The following is a 22,369-nucleotide window of genomic DNA, read 5'->3' as shown; positions in this document are numbered from 1 at the left end:
CAACAGCTGGCTAAACTGTTGAACAAGTAGCTTCGCACCTTCTCCAAAACTGCCCTTCACACTCGCGATGAAATTCTTGAAAACACTGGCCGCTTCATTGCTCCTAGTACTCCCCTGGGCTGCGCCACGCAGAGGCACTCAGCAGTGGCTGGGCTGGGAGGCTGTCACCGTGCCTTACCTTGCGGGTCAGTACTAACTCGGTTTGTGTGCTTCACCTGCCTAAATTCAGCTGCTGTATTTCATTTTACACATAGAGACTATTTGTGGGATGCTTACATAGCATTTAGCACAAACAGAGTATGTTTGTCCAAAACTTGAAATCAAAGGTACCAAATTAAACAAAAACCAACCTCTCTTTCCCTCTCAAAAAAAATCATAAAACTCTTCATCAGACACATGCATGACAGTTACAAGGCAAAGTTCTCTACTTTTTTTTTAATTTATTTTTCTGTCCCTATACTTTTGAAACAGAAATTAAACCTGGAAGCACTGGCATAATGTTAATCATGACAGATCAAGTTCCTGCCATACTGACAGAGCTATATGAAGTGAAAGGAAGAAACAATGATAACAAAGATGAAACAGAGCAAAATAACCTGTTCCAAGATTAACAAATAGATGTTGGTAATCAATTTATATTGAACTTAAAAAATAAGAAAGGACATATGTATATAATTATATACTGAAGTTTAAAATGAACTCTTCAAGATTTGTTACCCCCTTCAAAATATTTTCCAATAATTATTTTTTCTTTTAATACTATGGATATACTTAAGTCCAGATTAACCAGATTAGTGTTCTCTTTATGATGAGGAAAAAGTAATTTCCTTCTATTCCAAMAAAGGCTTTGGATTTTTTAAATGCAATTTTTTCTAACTGCATATCTTCCTGAACRGGCTGAAAGGCTGTTTGGAGAGCATTTATCTGCAAATAAAACTTGATTGGTACAACATGGACCTTCCGTGTACTATTCCTATAATGAGTAAATTAGTAGGTGAGATAAACTCTGAAAACGGAAAGACTGTAATGAAAAGCTTTATATGCTTTTTACAGTACTACTGAAAGAGGTGAYACCATGTTTAAGCTGTTCATGTTTTTATTCACACCCCCAAGGCAAGCCAGCAAAAACTCAATGAATGGTGTGATTTTATTAAATATATTTATAATGAACAATTTTCTTCTCCTTTGAAAACAACTGACTTGAAGGAACATTCCAGTAGAAAGATTGCCATCAGACATCTGCGTACTGCAGGTTTTTCAATTCACACAGGATTGCCCATTATTGACTGAAGGTGAAAGAATCACGAACATAAAAATCAGAGAGGGAAAAAAAAAATCAGTCTTAAAAAGCCAGGAGCACATGAATTTTAAACAGACAAAAAAAGGACAGCAACTTCGTAGGAGTTGGCGGGAAGGCTGCTACCCTCRGAAAGCTGTTCAGTAGTCTCCACCCCTGAGAGGATGCTCAGGACACCCATTGACTTCACAGAAATCTGCAATCATCACAGATTAGAAACTGCCTTGATTGCAGCCATTTGGACCCAGAAGTAGGATAGTACTTGTCTTGTGAAACCACACTATGAAAGGCACAGAGRATATACTTAGCTTTGCAGATGTAAATCTGTGCTCTTGAGCAGAGGGACAGAGCAAAAGGGTGTCAAACAAATGCACAAAAGCAAATCAACTTGCTTGTCCTCATCTTGATTCCACCCTGGAAAAGAAMGGCTGACCTTCTTGAAAAGTCAGAAAAATCTATCTGCCAGAAGAAAAAGTAGAATTTAAATAAGGCAGCTTTTTAGCKCTCTTACATAAACAGACCTGGTGAACAGTGCTTGATCCTTAAAATATCTATCACTCTACAATTGTACTTTTTGAACCAGTAAACATTTATATAAAAACACACATGGATACAGATTGTACAGTTCCAGGGATACATAGAAACATTGCCAGTTATTTAAATAAGAATATTCAAAATTGATTAATCTGGAAACATAACGGCCATATCCATATGATCAAACTATTTTATTCTCAGGTTCGTTTTGATTCTGCATTACTAAGTTCTGCAAATAGATATTTAAGATTTTATATGAAAAATTTAAAAAGAATTAAAGAGAATTGCAATTCAACACAGAAAAAAGYTTGAGGTTTATTACAGGAGGTTCTCTCTTGTCTGTGCTAGGACATTTTAAAGAATTAAAAGCTTTTTCTTCTTTTCTAACTGATCCTAAGGTACCAATTGCAGAACGAAACAGGGTTCTTCATAATGGATCTGAAAAGACTCAAGAGTAGCAAAATAGAAGGGAATAACATCAGCACAGAAAAAAAGAATGTATGTATTTTGATATTTAACTGCAATAAGTGTTTCCTATGCCTTTAAATCCAGGACAAAAGGTACAGTAAATGCAGGGTTATATTTTGGAATGTTTACAACCTGTCCAAGTGATTAGCAGTACTATTTGTACTGACCACAGAGGAAACCAATACATCTAATGTGCAAAATGAAGACTTTTGCTTTCTCCTGAATTTGAGAAAACATATTTAAATATAAAGGGACAAATATAAAGTAGCTTCTTACAGAAATCTATAAAGATCTGAAAATTATGATGGCATTAATTTAAAAATGACTTGTTGTAGGATTAATTTTAAAATACAAGCTAAAGGAAGTCTAATAGGTAAACAAACAGGAGTTGAAAGAGTTAATTCTTTTTAAGGAAGAAATCAATTTAGCYAACTTCAGATTAATTTTTTCACAGAAGAACTTTTCTTTTCATAGAAATTTTCCATCTCGATGGTGAATCTTTGATCAATGTGTCTGAAAAAATAATCTCTATGCGCATTAAGAGAACAAAGGAACCTAGATAAACTTGAAAATAGCAATGAAACTTTCCAGGTCATCAGGCAAATATACTACTCCAGGAACCTCAACAGAATACAAATACTTTTGCTATAAGAATACAATGGGATGTTAAGTAAGTAAAAAAAAAAAAAAAAAAAAGTCAAACTGTCATCTTATATACCATTTCAAACAAGACAGTACATTGAATGTTAACAAAAATAATCAGATAACGACTATCCAAGAACTGGGGTATGGAAGCAATCACTTAAGCCAGCTGTTGTATCCGAGAAACAGAGGACAGTAAATGAGACCAAACATAAGAAAAGGAAAAAAAGCTTGTTGAATATCATTCAGTTTAGTGCCCTGCTATTAATAATTGTATTTATTTCTTCTAAAACATCTTTAATTAACACTTTTGTGTCAGACAGACCTTTCCTGTAAGTTCCTCTATAAGAAACTCTTGTAAGTTGCTTCAAAGTTATTAAAGATACACAGAATTTCCTTAGCTTTTSTGCTGGACCACATGCTCTTTGACTGTACCTTTTCTACCTCACTTATCTACTGGCTGCCAACGTCTGAAAGGCTTCTTGCTTCCAAAGAATTTGAAATGGACTCATTATTACTCTTCTTGTCCTGAACACTTTTACAGAATTATTTTTGGCTTCCTTTATAATATTTTGAAAACTTGCACATTATTTGGAGAATACCTTTTCTAAAGCCAATATAAATTTTCTTAAAAATTAGGGGGTTTTTTATTTAAAAGGAAATTACTTAGAAAAGTAATTTCCTTTTAAGTATGTATCCCCGTATGTGTAGTTTCCTTTTTCAGATTAAACACTAGTACAGCGAATTTGGCTTTCCCCCTCCCCGACCTCCTACAAGAAATTGAACTAAAATGTGTCTGACCACTATTTCAGATGTCTTCACTAGTAAYGGCTTTAGATAGGTCCTATGTATTATTCAGGACCATGAGTTGCTTTTCCTCTTCTGTGATTCCCTGGCTAGCAGCTCAATAAAGCAGTTTTTGGGCAGACAACTTCTGTCCCGTCATTACTGTGTTTTTTCCTTTCTTGTCACAGAACTTCAGCCCATATGAATACTTACTATATTACCCACCYCGCTTATCTAACCAGAATCTAAGTCTTATGGAAGAGTAAACACAATCCCACAGCGTGAGATTTTCTTTGTCTTCCCTATATAACTTGTACAGTATCACTATTCCATACACTGATTTTTTGTCACTACACTATTTGCAACAATACCCTTACCTGAAGCTTAGCATCCTGGTCCCTTTGTTCTTTTAGCCCTCTCATTTTGTGTGGAAGCATACGTGTTTTGTTCAGTTATTTATGTTCTGTGCCCTGAATGYTAGACATTCAGATTACTTCACTTCTTTCTCATTCTAGGAGATTACAAAGTTTTCGGAATTTCAGGATATTCTATAAATATCCTAATCTTCATTTTTCTACTTCACAGCCTTAAATTTCACCTCAATACTTATTCTGTCCTAGGAAACCAGCACATGGACCTTTAGCTGCATGTTGCTCCTCAGCAGTCCTAAGAGACTGCCTGGACAGTTTGAGAGGACTTCTACCAGTGTCCCTTTCAACAGGAAAATCATCACTCAGTTCTTATAGAGATGGAAGGAAGCGACCGCGTGGGTGAAGTTGGTCTCCCAAGAATGTGGACTGGAATCTGTATTGACTTACACATTCATCTATGATTTGGAAAAAAGAGGGTGGAGCAACGACGTGATTTTTTGCTAATAGAAATACATTCAAAATACGCCAATATAAATCTCACTACACAAAACTGCAGATCTTACAAGACACGGCAATGGGGYGGAAAAGTGGCAAACGAAATTACATTTTTCACAACTGCAAATACAGTACAATACATGGAGAAAACCACAATACACAGAGAAAAGCAATCCTATCTTAAATATAAAATGAGGGGCTTGAAGTTAGCAGTTACTCGGGAATGAAATTTTGCAGTCAGAACTGGAAATACTCTAAAAAAATAGCGGTTCTGTATAGTCTTGGTTGGGAAAGGAAAAGACAGGAGAAAAAGCAAGAATATCAGTTTGCCACTGTAGAAATCTATGACACATCCACATCTTTAATATTATGTACACTTCAATCTCCAAAACAATCTTTAAAGTCTCAGTGATCAGAGGCATTGAACAGTTTCCATATGAACAGAGTCTGAACAGACTTCAATCTTCAATTTTCAATATAAAATCATAAAGAAGAAAATTAAAATTCAGGTAAAAACAAACAGCTTGGAGAAAGGGAATAGAACTGTGATGTCAAAGAATTTTATAAGGTACAAGAACTTAAAACCACTTAATAATTTTTTCAGTCATCAGGCTTAAATGTATTTAAAAGGAAGTACTTCTTCCCTCAGATTTGTGGAGCCAATTGCAATCAGACATTTCAGAGACGAAGAAGGTAACATTAATGAGAGAAACATTAATACATCTGTCCTTAATTAAAAAAATGTTGTCCAGATGCTACCTTGAGACTCAGGAAATCCATAAACAGCTAGTACTGAAGGCKAGGATGAAATAAGAAACACTCAATACATCCTCTATGTTTTCAACCACTGTTAGAAAGTGAATACTAGATTTTGTTCTTAACTTTGCAACCATCACCTTTAAAGTTATCACAAAGAATTGCAGAAATCTTTGTAATACAAATCAATGTACATTCAGACTTATTTAGACTTCTGCATTTCATCTATTTCATCAGATCAACTTACATTTCTGCTCAAATCCTATGTTTTACTAATAAGCAGCTTGTCAAAGTGCTAGAAGAAAGAGCATTGTTAAGCTTTGGGGATTCACAGTTCAATTTTAAACTTCTAGGTGCTTGCATCTAGGTTTAGGTATTCCTTAAGTATTATCAATGGAGGCAACTCCAGAAGTGACTCAAAACACTTAAGGCAGATATTCTTAGTCATAAAAAGGTTCTACTACATCCAAGTCATCCTAACATTTTTAGATTTATAAATAAGTGAGAGACCACTTCACAAGTCTAATTAAAACCTTAACTAGTACAYCTCTTAAAAGCAGAAACATATGAAAAGGGAAAAGAACATAATAACAACATAATAGCAACRAACTACATGCTGTATTCACAAAGCAGGATTCTATTCACAAGTGTATTGGGTTTTATTCTCAATAGAAAATAACTCACTGCATATTAGTTCACTTCAGCCTCCAAACATTTTGTTAATATACACAGTAAATAGAGCTACAATAATTTGCTTAGAAAACAGAAAAGCGCTTTTTTTTTTAATATATAAACTAAGCACTTGCATAGAATAGAATTCTATCTGTACTTGAGAGAAAAGAATATTTAGCAACAGATACATATTTTCACTGGGATTTATCTATGTCTCACAGAATCACAGAGAAATTATAATGATGAGAAAGTATTACTACATGGAAGAGAAATTATCAAGTAAATTTGGCCCAAATCTGGAGGGAAATATCAACCAATTATTGATAGCAATTCACTGAGGTTACTGTTTCATTTATACACGATATAAACAAAGCCACGAAAACTGAGTCTGACTTTTAAAACAATACAGTACTCRTGGCCAAAATGAAATGGAGAATGCTGAAAACAGTAAAATACCGAGAAATTAGTCCAAATCTTCCTCACATTCCATTTTATGTTATTTGACAAGAAGCCACCCATGCAGCTCTTAAAAAGGGAAGAAGGAACAAATCTCAGTTTTATTGCCCTTACCACAGAAAGTTCTTCAAAAGATCAATTTTCATCCTGTTTTCCTACTCAGCATTTTTTTAATTTAGTGTTATTTCTTAAATGCACTAGTATTTTAAACTGCCTTTTCTTTCTTGCTTCCCAATTCARTACAAAAGCATCTGATCTCTCTTTCACAAAACAGAACTTTTTCTACCCACTTGTGTGTCTTACATGGAAGCTGCTCCCAGTAAAATACTGCAATTACCTATTGACTCTCCATTCTGTACGTAGCAGAAAGTTTTGAATTTCAAAGAAAACAGAGAGGAAGAAATAAAGACAGCTGTAAGAAACATGACAGCTTCTCACCATAACAGAATTCTCTGAATGTCTGCTTCCTCCGTTTTCCTTGAAAGCACTCAGACATAAAGACCTATGATTTTCCTTCTTTTGGGGCTGAAAGAATTCTACAAAGCCCTTAAATCAGGCCACATGCTACAGCCTATGTTATCAGCTACGACTACTCATCAGATCTAACTGATTCCACCATCTGCAGGCTTAATTTCTCTAAGGGGACTGATAGTACAAGTAGAAGACTATCTTTTCAAACTGAAATAGTCACAGATAGGAAAAAARGGGGAGAATTAAAAATACATGGTACAATATACACAGTTGGGCCCAGACATGCTGTAGTAATTGATGAGACAACTCTTGTTTCTCCTGAATCTGCAGGAAACTGAAAACATCCCATCTGCTTCCCCAAACTCTAGAGAATGGCTTCTCAAGATCAACATGTAAGCATCCTTTTGATCTGCTAGTTCACAGACCTGGCAAAAACAAATCACAAACTGCTGCATCAAACTGGTACACTTAATAGTTCAAGCATTTTCTGCAGGTAGCATGCACTGTATTTTCTTGAAGGCTGCTTTTCTGAAGCTAGGATATGGATTTCTTCCTAGCTTCTTAAAAAAAAAATCAGAATTAAACTAAGCATAGACATCAGAAGAAAAATTCTAAATGTAATATAGTCATAAAATAATAATGCAGAAAAAAAATCCCTCTCATACGGTCTTATGACTATTTGGAATATAATGGAGACTGATTCCAGCCTACTCTTCCTCATCTCCTATTAAATGAGTTTATGACAATTCTACTCCAATGCCCTTTGGTACAGAATTTCCTGTCCACAAGATTAGCATTTCCAAATCTCAAAAGCAGTCTCAGCTAAGACCAGGTAAGGTGTATCAATTGCAAGACAGTTAGAACTTCCTATAGCCATTTTCAAGTCATACTGTAGCTCCTTGGCTGAAAGAAAAAGCTTGCTATTTTCAAATGACCTCTTTGTTYAAAACCAATTGCAATAGTTTATAATGTCCAAGGAGATTACCCTACCCCTTACCTTTCTTTTCCTATTTACTCTGGCTAAGGTTTAGGTCTGTTCCTTGCTACATGCCACTGTTTGACATATAGATGCAAGTTATCAACAGGTATTTGATGCAGACAAGTCCCTGAAAACTAGTCACATGAGCTGCAGGCAGCAACAAGAGAAAAGCTCTAAAAACCTGATCAGAAAGGTATCCCATTTTCTTTTTTTTCCTGAATTATCCCATTCTTCGAAGCAGAATCTCTCAAGTCCTGATGTAGGAAAAGACCTGCTGTGCTGTGGGGAAAACCAGATTTCTGCCTCAAAACCAGTTTAAAACAGGTTAGCTTAAAAATTCCATTTCATTGTTTCTGGTTTATCATCTCTTGGATTTAAACAGAAATAGAAATGAGGGTAACCTGATCTTTTCATAATGTTTACAAAATTGCACTGAAACAATATATAGTGCTGGACTGTGACAGCAAGGCTGCTGGAAAAGCAATGATAAGGCAAATAGCGATTTAACATCAAACACACCTCAGTGAACCTTAGGTGGCTACTAGCAGAAGAACCATCATCCCTGAGGAGACTGGGTCAACCTTCCCCTAATCTGGGTACTGATTTGGACACAAGGGCTACAGAAAAAATCCAAGATTCAACAGAACAAGAACTCATGATAGATAAAAAGTGACATTCTTTCCAGGGGACAGACAGCTGTTGCTAAGAAACTGTTTACAGACAAAGACTCCCAAATCCTGCCAGTATATGTATTAAAAAAAAAAAAAAAAAAGTCATTCTTGGCTCTAGATAGGAGAGATCTTTATTGATATAAAATCCTCTTCATCTTTGCTTTATTCTCACTGTTAATGGTTAACAATACTTTAAGAATGCTGTCTGCATGCTCTTCCTACCAGCGACTGCACACTGCCGTGGCAGAATTAAAGATTTTGCAGCAATCAAAGGCACTGGATGCACAAAGTGGGTTCACATCACAGTATACTCGGGAGTCCAGACCCAGGCTCGAGTCTTAGAGCTGTAGGAGAGGACTGCTACCAGAGGTGAAGTCAACAGAGGGGGACAAAGTGGCAGATAATCCTCTTAATTGCTGTGRGGTAAAACCATAGGAATGAAGAAAAGCGCATGCCAGTAATACTACTACTTTTAAGATATATCATGACATCAGGTCTGCTAAAAAGGAAAGGCCATGAGCGAACAAAGTTTGCCTTTAAGAGGTTAGGTCTGAAGCTGACCATTTTCTTTAAGGAAATGGTCCAAGTTGTTTCTAAGCAYCTAAAACAAAGTCACAATCATATTTAGCACTCACTGTGGAGAAAAAAAAAATCAATTAAATCAGAGAAGATGAGAAAGAAAAATTATATCAATCCATAGCCATTTTTCGCCTCCATAAATAAAGCAAGCTTGAACAGTTTCTCTCATATAAATRACTACATTTATAAGAAGCCTCTTACATCATTATTCACTTAAGAACCACACTAAAAATTCAGACAAATCACTACTTTCTGAACAGAAGGAAATAAAAACACAGTTTGTGGTGATAAACAGCTCATTGTCATCATTTCAAAGAAAGTCATTTTTTGCGCCATTTCAAAAATAACTGTAGTATGGACTTGTTCTTTTTTTAAAATTAAGCAAATCAGACAAACAAATACAAGAAGTACCATCACACGGAACCTGAGGTAGCAAAATCCAGACATGACAGGGACAGTCCCAGAAAACAGAGCTGGTATTTTAGAACAAGCACCTATCTGGTTAAAACTTCGGGGGCAAATCTCAAAAACAGTTAATAAAACCCACATTCTGAATAGTGGCAACAAATGGTCACTATGCTATTCGGTACACGGGAAAACACCAAGGATCACAAAGCACACGTTGCTTAATTYGAAGGACAACATGGCCCTACCCTCTGAAGCTGTAAGTGACAAAGAAGCTCTCTTAAGACAATTTCTTGAAACTATCTACACAGCTAATGTGTAACATGTATGTTATAGTTTCAAGGGTTTTCACAGCGTAAAATAAGCTTAAAGCCTGTAAAAACTGTTAAGCTCCCTCATTCAATGCACAGCTTGCCACAGAACAAACGTGGCTAACCTGATAAGGTCCTACTCATACGCTGCAAGGATGCGCGAAAAGAAAGAAAAATGAGTCTTAACGACTACRACCAGCTGATGACCAGGTTTCCTTTTAGCTAGGATGGAGGCAYCACAGCTTTAATACATCAGGCTGGATATACTATTCACAAATTGATCTAGAACCATGCTGTTGATGAAAATAACCGCAGAGAGAATTTTAATTATTTATCAAATTAAAGATAACATGGCCCATTTCCCGAAGGTTCATGCAGCCATGGAGGAGAGTTCTGAAGTGTAGAGAAGAGGCCAGGCTGATTTTTATCCATGTATTTCTGTCCTTATCTACATGGAAAACAGAATTATATTCTATTTAGCCCTGTTGAATGTTTCGGACCTGTTTATCAAATCACAAACCTTCCCCATAAAAAGCAGTAACAAAAATAGCAGTAAGAAGATAAATATTGGATTACAGCAACTCTGAGAAAGTCTGTAGTGAAAAAAAAAGCATCTCTTGACATTCCGACGTCTTGAAAAACTGCAAATATGATAGAATAATAGATTATATTTTAATAAGGCCTCACYACAATGATCAGCATTTGCTAACAGTTTTCACACACACTCACAGAGCTCTTAAACTACATTTTTCTTTTGCTTTAGAACAGAACATAAGCATAAAAAATAACGTAGCAGTGGAACTCTTGATTACTATAACAAATAGTAAAAAATCCCCTAAAGCATTCATAATTATAATAAACAATAATTAAATAATAAAAGTTGTCTATTTTTCATCTTTTCACTGTATTTTGCATAACTTGATTTTAACACATTCAAATACCTTTAAAAAAAAGGCCATACATAATTTTTATTAATTTATTTGTAATTACGTATCTATATACTTTKGGGACTAAGGTTTAAGATTAACAATAGACAAACATTTTCTTTAAGAGAAGTAACGTGTACTTTTTTTAAAAAAAAAAAAAACTTTCAAATTAGAGGATGTCGATAAATACGGCTAGAAAAACAACACTTTCTTCAACAGTGATTGAACAAGTGCAAGGACTGGATTCTGCAGCACCACTATAGAGATGCAGTAATTTTTAGTGGTTGCATGCCTTTCTCAAATTTGTTTATTTTATTTGGTAAATTAAAAAAAAATGCTTTAGCTAGTCTTCAGACATCRAAATTGCCTTGGAGAAACAAATAATAAATCCTTTCTAACATACTGACAATGATCACAAATCTTGAAATATTTTGCATATAATGTTTTATAAAATATTTTACATATTATATATAAAATAATGTATGCTGTGAGTAATTATATTTAGTATATAATTTATAATTTCTACATTATATAATATTATATATTATATAATGTTTTCATTAGTACACTCTGGGTTTAGAAACACAATCTCACAATGAGTTTAGATTCCTCACAGAGGATGTTCTGCATGTTGGATACACACGTCTACAATATGCTTTCCAATCATTTAAGACAACATTCATAGCTTTCCTTACTTCCACTACTTCTCCGAGTGATCTCTGAAAGGTCACTATTCTCATCAAACTTCGTAATTATTTAATGCACCTCGCCACACGAAAGGCTAATGAAGAATTGCCATTCATCTCATGACACTCCTGCCACCCTGGTTAGCACTATTACAGAGAAATCTAATGAAAATCACCAAATAATTCAAGACTCTGCTGGTGTTTTTTGTCGCTCTGAGATGAGCTGTACCTCAGCACGTTGGGCAGAAGCAAGACACAGCAGTAGCAGGTACAGTACAGGGCCTACGAGACACCCATGACCTAACCGAAGAGCAAGCTGAACGCTCTCAGACATCCACGGTGGCACAAGCCTCCGTGCAGACAACTGAACTCCAGCTGCAATGTCTTATTTTGCCTCCCTTGACAGAACTAGTTTCTCACTTCAGAGGAAAAGCTATCTTTAGATAAAAGTAGGAACAAAAAGTAGCTCATTAATATAAAAATTTAAGCAGAATGTACTGCATATTTGCAGCGGCTGAGAAATAGGATACAAAGATCAGATTTAGTGGACAGCTCTGCAAGGTAACACAGGTAAACRTCCTAATTTCCAGAGATTTAAGCTAGTTAACATCACTGTAACACAGGACTCCTAACTGCTACACTTATATTATACAGGCACAATCCACAGAGTCAAAGACAGAGCTAGCATTAGAAGTGTTGAATAAGATCTTGGCAACATTAATGGAAATTCTGTCATTAGTTTCATGGACCCAAGATTTCATTTTGTTTAATCCTAATTCCCAATCCAGTTCCTTAGATATAAAGCCCCCCAAAAATTATCTAAGATGTTGGGAGAGGCCCCCGTAAAATAAGCCTTTCTATTTCACCATTGCAAAGTCTCTCTYGTATTTTGTGCATTTCACTAGACAAAGGAAACRTGTTTTAGATTTGAGGCACTTAATTTACCACAGAAGGAGTATTATGGGAAGATAGTGTTAAAACTAAGATTCAATATGATGCCTTTTATGTGCAAAGACAAGGTCATGTACTCAAGGAACGGTATGTTTTTCTATACAGACACTATCCTCTTAGATAAGAGGCCTGTCAATATATGAAGCTTTCTGAAGTCTTCCTTGAATTTATATTCCCCACAGCAGCTATGCTTTGTTTTTATTTCATATATCCCAGCTGGAACGGCCAAAAGGTGAGCTCAATTATAAGTATTTTTATTCATTTCTAATTAAGACTAGGTGGGAAATTWAAAAAAATAGATAAAAATTCTAAACTTCAGAATTCTCTCTCATATCACCTCGGTTTCATCCTAATAAAAAAAATCTTCACGTGAAATGTAAAAGAGAAACATCCAATTCATTGTAGCCACCAGTCACCAGACTACAGAGTCTCTCCTGCTCCCTCTCTGATTTAGGAAACACTTAAATCCTTGTGGATCAGCTTGCAAGGGCTGATCATGAACAGCTTCAATCATCACAACTGCTGCAAAGTCCTTGTGGTACAAAGAACCTTTCTTCAAGACATCATGACCTATAAAAGCAATGGAATGGACCTCATAGTATCACCAATACTTTTATAGTGTAGAGAGAAGGAACATGAGATATCCCAATTTTTATGTCATTACAGAAAACTGACCTCCCCCCACCCTCCACTTCCTCAAAATGTCATCTCTACAGTTTCCCCTTTGTCCTGACYAAGTTTTTTTTGGAAAAAAATCAGCTAGGAAGCTGTTCTTGGGCTACGCAATTTTGTTCGTTTTTTTTTCTTTTGGCTGACTGTCAACCACTTGGCGAAAATAAACCCAAGCTGTCAGGAGACCTGAGCACACTCATGTTGTCAGTGCATTTCAGCATCATTCTCACTAGCCCAAAATCTATAAAACTATTAAAACAAAGTTAAGTTGACTCCACCCTTCRGATGCGACCAAGTTAGGAAGGACCTGTCAACCAGAAGTAAGTCTCATGCAGCATCTCAGATGGAGGGTGTAACTTCAGCACCTGTCAAGCCTATTCGCAGGGCTAAGTCCGAGATGYAAGGTTTTGAATTTGAGTATAAAATATAACCTTCGTTTAAGGACAAAAAACACTCTAGAGTGCAAGAGCAGATTAAAGACATCCATGGATCCAGTATGCTTGCTGTTATAACCATATACTTAATTCTTTCTAACATATGCAAGTAAAATTAAACCCTAGAATAGCAACAGTATTTCTCTTTTTTTGAACACTTTCCTATTGTTGCTATATATCAAATATAGCCTGGAAACAGTACTTAGCAATTCACAAAGTCCAAAATGTTTTGTCAACTTAATGTAATAGGATTGAATTTCACTGAAATCATGAATAGTTCACCTGAGCAGTAGTAATAGTCTTGCATACCACTGAGGCCCCTGAACTCTTTCGTGGGCAAAATGCTTCCAGTCAATTAAAAAAAAAAAAAAATCAGTATGAATCTATTTATTCTTAACCTCTCCCTGCACTGCCTCATCTTCCTTCATTCAAGGACTTCCTGACAACTTTTCTTAGAAGTATTTCTGTAAAATATCTAAGCATTGGAAAGGTACATTACAGAGATAACAGATATGATTAAAATTAGACTAAGTAGCTGTCATTCTGAATTTGCATGTGTGATTGATTATATTAAATACTCAAGACTATTGATATAAGAACTAGAAATGATTTCATATGCTGTTAATAAAAATATATGAATCCTGCTCACTTTGACCCTAATCAAATAAAAACTAGGTACAAATGGCAGTTGTTTCTTCTGCAACTCCAAAACTTCATTTTAGAGATTCATCTGTGGATTTTAATTGCAGGAATAAAATTAATTGACTTTTATGGATTTCACAAATAGCAAATTTATTCTCTTCTCAATTTAATCTGCTAATTGTTTTCAAATAGGATTGCTAATATTGATGATTGACAATCTATTCTTATTCTGAAATGGGAAAATTAGATGATAAAGTCAAACTTGGCTATATGCAGGCCCTGCTGGCACTAACAGATGCAGGTGGTTTTTAATCATCTGTAATTAAGTAGAAAAGATATTATATTATGCATCCTTTCTACTCTTGATATTTCTCACCTGAAATSTCAGTCACTGGCCATTTTTACACCTTTATTGGTAGGTCTGAGCAGTCTTATTTAAACAGTCAACATTTGTAACCTTTGGATTTATGAACAGTTTTGATAAACTTTATATCAAAATCAAGACAAGATGGCAACTTATTTTGCTTAAAGATTCTAGCATAATAAAAAGGTATAAAATCATCATTTTTATTGTGGTAAAAACTTAAGGAAGTTAAGGAACTTCAGGAAGTTAAGCCTGAGGGCTAGTCCTTCTCATAGAAAATGTGTACTATGGTTCTTTTATTTTATCTAACAAAATAATCGAATACTGTATTATACAATACAGGTCATAAACAAAATTCAGGTGTGTACATTAGCACCATCTTGCTTACAGATGCAATATTGCATCCAGTGGGGGTTATGTGAAGGTACAGATATGAACTCATATGAAGAACTGACCATGAATGGGACTATGAGCAATTTATCACAGCTGATGTTTGATATTAGAAGGAGACACTATTCAACAATCTTCCAGAGAAGAAAGTATCTAATCATAGAGAACATTATCCATTTATTTAATTATTTTTTAAAAGTCTGTAAATTGACTCAAATGTTATAGAACATTAAAGAGGACATCTTACTTTACCAAGCAGCAAACAACAAAATGTTCTTCTAGAGGCAGTGAAGCACAAAAAAAAAAAAGTCAGATAAATGTTTGTTAGCATAGCTCCTTTGAAAAAGGTACACTACAATAGGAAAAAAATCAGTACCTACTAAAATTTTAAACCAAAGCCAGAAATATTTCTATTCCATAATTTAACTTGAAAGTCAAATCCTTAGAAATTTGAATTTGCAGCTTCCATTTATGTTTGAATAGATTTACAGATCCAATAGAAGCAGTTCTCTCAGCTCTGCACAGGATGGACACAGTTTCTGCATTTAGAATATAAAGAATAAACTATTTCCAACTGATCCATTTTTCATAAAAAAAAAAAAAGAAAAAAAAAAAAAGGAGGGATTTAATTTCTCCTGTTCTGCTGGAGCTTTAATGTAAAATGGGCTTTAATGGAAAAATTGTCACATAATTCTACAAGCACAGACTCAATGGAATACAGAAGGGCGGCTTTCTCAAGTAAATAATAAAGTATTAAAATTTAGAGTCAATTATTTATAAATAAAGGACAAAAATGATTAATCCATTTCCAAAAAGGCTTAAGTAATTTAAAAGCTTAAGTCCCATTTTCAGCAGTCACTTGGGCAACTGGGAGCCTAGCCTGATTGAAACCACTTCCACTTTCTCTTTATACTCTCCGTACACTCAGGATACAAGTTCCGCTTACTTTCAAATTTTCTTCTTTTCTAATATTCTTGTGTAAACTAAGTATTACATAACATAACTTATTTTTAAACTACATAAATCCAAATAAAAGGATAATGACACCAGAGAGAGAAACGACACATAATTATTGTAACACCTGTAAGAACAACACATTGAAATATCTATAAATAAAGCTTTAAAATAATGTGGACATAGAAATTCTTTCATATAATTGAAAAAATGCTTTTTTTTCTTTTTCACCTCTCAGCATAAAAATGTGAAATCTTCTTACTGTACTAAAGGATTCAGCTTCACTTAACTGAGTAATTCTCATTACTTTAAAACTTGAACACTCACTGTAGCAATGCTGAAAATGTTTTCTACTGTTCTCAACACCAAAATACTAATGCAAGGAGTGGTACGACAAAAAAATAATTATTCAAAAATAGTCCAAAGAAAAACTTGCTATGGTAGGTGTCGATTTAATGAACTAAAGTGTTTCAAAGAAAGATATAATATGTCAACACATCCAATGAAAAACAAGAAGAAAAGACTTTTTTTTTTTCCTGTAAAGTCAGACACTTTGATTACAAGATATAAATTTGAAATAAATGGGGTTTTGGAACAAGTAGGGGTATGATGTTCCCAATTCAGGGAAAGAAGGTTCATTTTGTAAGAAATTTTAAACTTCAGTTGCTCGCTCCAACCAATTATCCCAAAACATGAGAATTCACCATAATATAAAAATCCTTGATTTCAAGCAAAAAGTGATGGTTACAATAATTTCAATTCCTAGAACAGTTGTTCTTCAATTACTTAGGTACAATCTTGAATCCATTTCATCATTTGAAACTTTCAAGAATGCCTTCTTGTATACAATCACTGTTTGGAATCAGGTATCTTAGGACTTTCTTACTTTAATTATTTTAATACGTAATTTCTTACGTACTAAAATGGTAAGGAAACCATTTATGAAAACTGAGACATAAAGCTTTTATCCATAAACCTGAGACAAAATTTATTCACATCTGTAGAGCACTGGGCCTGTCCAACAAGAGATTCAGTACAATAAACTGGTATTATGACTCTTGGACATGTAGTTAGAAAAAACTCAATGGATAAGGTTTTTTTTCCTATCTCAACAATTAATAAGAATCAGTAAAATATATTCATATAATAATGCAAAAAGAATCCAACTTTACTGCTTTAAACTCCAGAAAAGTAGGAAGAGTCACTGCCAAGTAAAAATAGTCTGGATAGCTTTGAAAACAAGAAATTATGAATTCCCATAAGACAGCAAGAAGCTGGAGTACAAAAATACCTTATTTATTAACTACTACATTTAATAGGCCAAATCTTGTTTTCTGTTCTTCTTTCTTTTGTCCTGTCTTTACCATATTTACTATAGCAGTATTAACCATTTTTTCTTCATTTACATTAAATTAATAAATACAATTATTCTCAAGGTTCAAGACAAGCTAGACTTATAAGTAGTATGATCAAAGTCATGTTCATCGTGCTGTTGATACATCTAGAGGACTTTACATGCCAATGATGGAGCTCCACACAGCAACCAGCAGTCCAGGTAACTTCTAACACAGTAGGCTTTTGCAGGAAACAGAAGTCCTGTCTTGCAAAAGTTTTAACTAGTCAAGTAATACACAGTAAAGTATATTTAATTCTTCAAGAAAGTTTATTCTAACAAATGTTGTGTTTATATGAAATAAACAGCTTATTTTAGCCAAGAAGCAACTCTGAGCTAGCCTCTAACATACAGCTTTCCGTTTGTCACATTTATTCTCCTTCCCTACCCTAATTCTGTTTTTATTACATAATCTTGTTGTATCTTCTCTCAAATTAGCTTTCTGGGGACAATTTCTACAGATCTGAATGACAAAAAGTCCCAAACTAATTATGACCTAAGTATGCTACAGTAATTAGTATGGGGTTAACATTGTTATTCTTTGCTTCTGTAGAGATATCCTGCATATTTGCAGCTACTTTGGTTTTAGAAATAACATATAATATTCTTCTCCTCTGTTTTGTACTACCTATGAGCAAAGGATAGAGGAAATAAATACATAGATAAGCTTTCCTTAGCCAAACCTTGAGACATGTTGTACTAAAAGCAAAAGCCTACTCTGCCCTGAAATACAATGAATTGTATGGCTGTGTCATTTCACACACAAAAAAATTCCCATTCTCACATGTTCAAACAGCATGTAAAATCTAGAAGCCATTGTCATAACTACTAGAATTTGGCAACAAAACAGATTTAAGTAAGTACTGCTATTAGAAATAAGAGCCATATGTAACAAGAAGAAAAGTATCAATAGATAAAAAAGTTACATACATTTTGAATTAGTAAGTGTAAAAAATTGATAGGAAAGCTTAAARACACTTCTTGGCAGAAGGGGAAAAAAAAAGAAAAGAGGGGACATCACACAAGCAAAAGAAATCTTAGCCATCATAAAGRCCCACTACTAAGAAGGGACTGCAGTCTACCCTAATAGTACAGAAAGGGCAGGTGCATTCAATAAGTACTTTGGTACTTCGAAAGAAGCTAGATGGTTTGTGTGCACCGCATGAGAATGAAATACTTTTTCAGTTCATTAGTAAACAAATGTTTGAAAACTACCAGCTTTAAAACAATATTACTTTGGAATACACATATTTAAGTCACAAGACCAAATATGGTTACTATAGAAGAGAGTTCTTTAAGAAGTGTCTAAGGAGATCTCTATTCCACTGATACAAATTTTTAATATTTCTGAAAATGGAAATTGCAAGAGTCTCAAAGAATGCTAAACATAAGTCCTGAGTAAAATAATAGGAAATCTGATATGAGACTCAATCAAAACATTAAAGATCTATTTAAGAAATAGTAGGGAGTAACTTTAATGAAAATAGGTTTTCTTAAGTGAATCTGATTTTATTCTGTGATAAGACTGATACTCTTCCAATCGATAAAAATATCAGTACACATATATAGTCTTTTATGACAGTCTGATTATGAAACAGTATCAATTAAACAGATTAAAAATTGGTGAACAGGCATCTGAAAAAAAAAAAAAAGCTGACAACAAGAATGCATCACAATATAATGCATATTCATGTGGAGTTTCCCAAAGGTGGAGCCACTACTATGAAACACACTTCTTCAATTATGTGTAAGCCTATGTTACAACTGATCAATCATGACAAAATTTACACAAGTCATAGATCGGCAAAATGTTACATAGCTCAGTTAAAAAGCTGTCAGAACTTTTTTTCGTAAATTCAACTTATGCTAGAAGCAATATATTCTTAAATAAAGCCACAAGCAAAGTTATAAAGCTACGAATAAGAAATGCAGTCTACAGAAAAAATGAACTCTGGTGGAAAGGAACAGTCCTGATCTCACTTTCAGCAATCAAATCTTTTCACAATGTGCTGCAGTGGCAAAAGGGTTAATATTTAAATGTGCTATATAAACAGAAGAGTTGCACTGGAGAGGTAATTTTTAAACTCACAAAACTGCTGAGACAAGATACTGGAATACTGCATCCTGTTCAAATTTCTACAAAAATGTGGAAAAGATGGAAGTGGATTTGGAAAAAAAGTCATAGTGATTAAGTTGTGAAGAAAATGCCTGTGGTGACAAATTTAAAGAATCTAAGTTCATCTGTGCTCTTTTTTTTTTTTTTTTTTTTTAAAAAAACACAAAGAGAGAGATTACTAGGTTACAGCAGATAAATACATCCATGATAACAGAATATTTCAAGTTCTTTAGCATAATGGAGAAAGACACAGCAATAACCACTAACTGGAAGCTGAGGCCAGATAACTTTATAAATAGTAGATTCTCCACATCTTACTATCTTCCAATCAAAATTCCATTTTTTTCTGGAAAATGTGTTTCAGCCAAATACAAGTCATTGCATTCAAAAACAACTGGATAAAATCCAATAGACTATAATGGTCAAGAAGTCACAGCAGAAGATGATCTAATTGCTTCCTTTGGCTTTAAAGTCTCAGTCTATGAATATTCTTAGTTTTCAAAGGCATTTCAGTAGTACCATACACATTCAATATTAATATTAAAACAGAGCTTTGCAAACCTAATTTATGCATATTTTTGATTTCCATATAAGGGCTCAAGTAACACTGAGAAGCCTCCGGAGCTTTCCTATTGAGGCTTTTGTCATCAACAAAACCCATCAATGTAACTACAGATATTTTATACACAGTTGAAGTGGTATTATTTCTGTTGTAGTCCCTAAACAATGATTTCACAATTGACTGTAAAAGTTCATCCTTCGAGTCAGTACTTTTACTCTTCTAGAAAGAATTCTGTTCAAATTGGAATATATAAAGACTGATACAATACATAACATTAATCATAAAAATATACCAAAAAAAACAAAACCAGAAACACTTTAATAGACACAAAGTACATAAGATCCATTGCTCTCATTAGCAACATCGTTTAAGTCTGCTCCTGTTTACATTACATATCTACCCTCTGCTCCCAAATGCACAGTATTACCTGTAATCTTGACAAGTTTTTTCGTTTCTTAGGGAATATATGCCAAGATAGCACATAACATGCAGGGGTTTATGTTAGTCAGACGGATAGAGTTTTGCTACAGTATCGGCTGCTGTATTACCTATAGATTTCTGAAATAGCAGGGGTTTTGAAACACATTTCTCCTGACAAAGTACAACTAACTTCTAGCTCAGTAAATGGAAGCTTAAAAAGGATGAAATTGTCTGAAACATCCTAGCTATCAAATAAACGGTCTSTTACTACCCAGCTAATGAAGAGAGGGGAAAAAAAAAAAAAAGAAGGAGAAGCAGCAGCAGCCACATAGAGATTTTAAGTACTAAGCAGCACTTTATAAAGAAAATAGCCATCGCACCCAACCGGCAAGACGAGAGTGAACACATTCACCCTTTTGCTACGCTGAGGAGCAGGTGCATGCTGCATATGCCTCCTGCTACGTACTACTGCAAACGTGCAAAAGTTACTTTCGAGCACCCTTTGCAGACTGGCAGTCCCCAAACCATGCCCATCGCCGCGCTTTATGCCAGACACACAAACTCCCAAACAGGCGAAGCAGCAGAAGTTTTGCGACAGGTAAAGCACAACGCTGTTCCCACCAGCGCCACGGTGGAGCAAAACTTCTTCGGCCCCAMAAGCCAACTTGCGGGGCCAGGCACACGCCGCTCTTCGCGGTCGCTTTTCAGCCCAACCTTCACGAATCTTCCTGCCGTCCCCCCGCGCGCTCCCCGTAAACACAAAGCCGCATTTCCGACTCTGCAAACTTTCATCCTTTGCCACCAGAGCGAATCCTTTGACAGGACGCGGGACCTGTCGGGCTGGACTCCAACGCAAACACCGCTCCAACTCGCACAGCACCCGAGCAGGCGGCTTGAAGGGTCTGGGAAACGAAGAGGCCTGAAGAGAAGGGGCTGCGGAGAGCTGCTCTGCCGGGGCCCTGGCCGCCCCTCGCCCGCTCCCCGACCCCCTTCCCGGCGGCTCCTCGCGCAGGCACRGCCGGAGCAGCGGCACCAGCGGCCRTAAATCACGGAGCCGCGCGGCGGATGGATAAAGAGCGAGRAAGAAATCTCCGGTCCCCGAAGAAAGGGGAATAAAGAGAGCCAAGCCAGGAAAATAACACGGGGCTGGCTTTCGCCCCAAAGCGACGCGGGGTACGCGAACGCCTCAGTGAAGCAACACCCCCCCGGCCCTGCCTTTCCTTCCCTAAATATAATCCCCCTCTTCGCACCGCAGGCACGCCACGGAATGACCATTAATTCAAACCCATTCTTTAAAGACGGGGGATTATCTCTGTCTGYGACCGACTCTCCCCGTGCCTCTTCCTCTGGATGAGAATTAAAATTGCGGGTTTTTTTTTTAAAAAAAGACAAAAAAAAAAGAGGAAGAAAGGAAGGAAAGGAGCGGATGGTTATTATTTCTGGTGGGTGGGAAACGTGGGCACGGGGAGAAGGCGCCTGGGGGATGGGGAGGAGTGGGGAAAGGTGGCTAAGGAGAGAAGAAAGGAAAGGAGGATCGGGGAGCGCGAGGGAGGACGAGGGGAAGGGGGGAAGGAGGGGAAGGGACGGAGGGTGAAAGGAAGGAGCGCGGGGAGAGGGGCGAGCGGGGCGGGGGGGATGAGGGAAGGGAGGATGCTTTGCCCCGGCCTCACCTCAGCTCGGTGCGTGGCGGGGCGGGGGAGGTGGGAGAATCGCCGCCGCCGCCGCCGCCGCCTCCTCGCCGGCAGCGACCGTTAGTGAGGGGCTGGGCCGGGCCGGGCTGGGCCGGGCTGGGCGCGCGGCGCGGCTCCCTCACACGCAGCGCCCGGCCCCCGCCGCCGCCGCCGGCCCGAGCCGCGCTCGCTCGCTCGGCTCTGAGGGGACCCGCGAGCCGCGGCGGCGGCAGCCACTAGGGGAGGAGGAGGCAGCGCGCCTGCGCCGCCGCCGCTGCCCGCCGAGGGGGCGGCGG

At 36.4% G+C, this 22,369-nt stretch overlaps 1 protein-coding gene across 2 annotated transcripts in view; it reads right to left on the bottom strand.

Moving 5' to 3' along the window:
• CTNNA2 (catenin alpha 2) overlaps positions 1 to 22,369 on the bottom strand; it is a 433,433-nt gene that overhangs the window by 410,611 nt on the left and 453 nt on the right. Inside the window, exon 1 of one of the 2 annotated variants that reach the window (XM_085314674.1) lies at positions 22,074 to 22,319. The exons of the other annotated variant lie outside the window; for it this stretch is intronic. The gene's annotated coding sequence lies outside the window, so the exon portion shown is untranslated. Of the gene's footprint in view, positions 1 to 22,073; positions 22,320 to 22,369 lie in introns of those variants that run through there. 2 annotated transcript variants of the gene reach the window in all.

This window comes from Rhea americana, unplaced genomic scaffold (assembly GCF_003343005.1).
Source record: "Rhea americana isolate MKP2758 unplaced genomic scaffold, rheAme1 scaffold_41, whole genome shotgun sequence".
NCBI classification, from domain to species: domain Eukaryota; kingdom Metazoa; phylum Chordata; class Aves; order Rheiformes; family Rheidae; genus Rhea; species Rhea americana.
The sequence above is the reverse complement of the archived record's forward strand: the minus strand, read 5'-3'. Positions and strand labels throughout refer to the sequence as shown.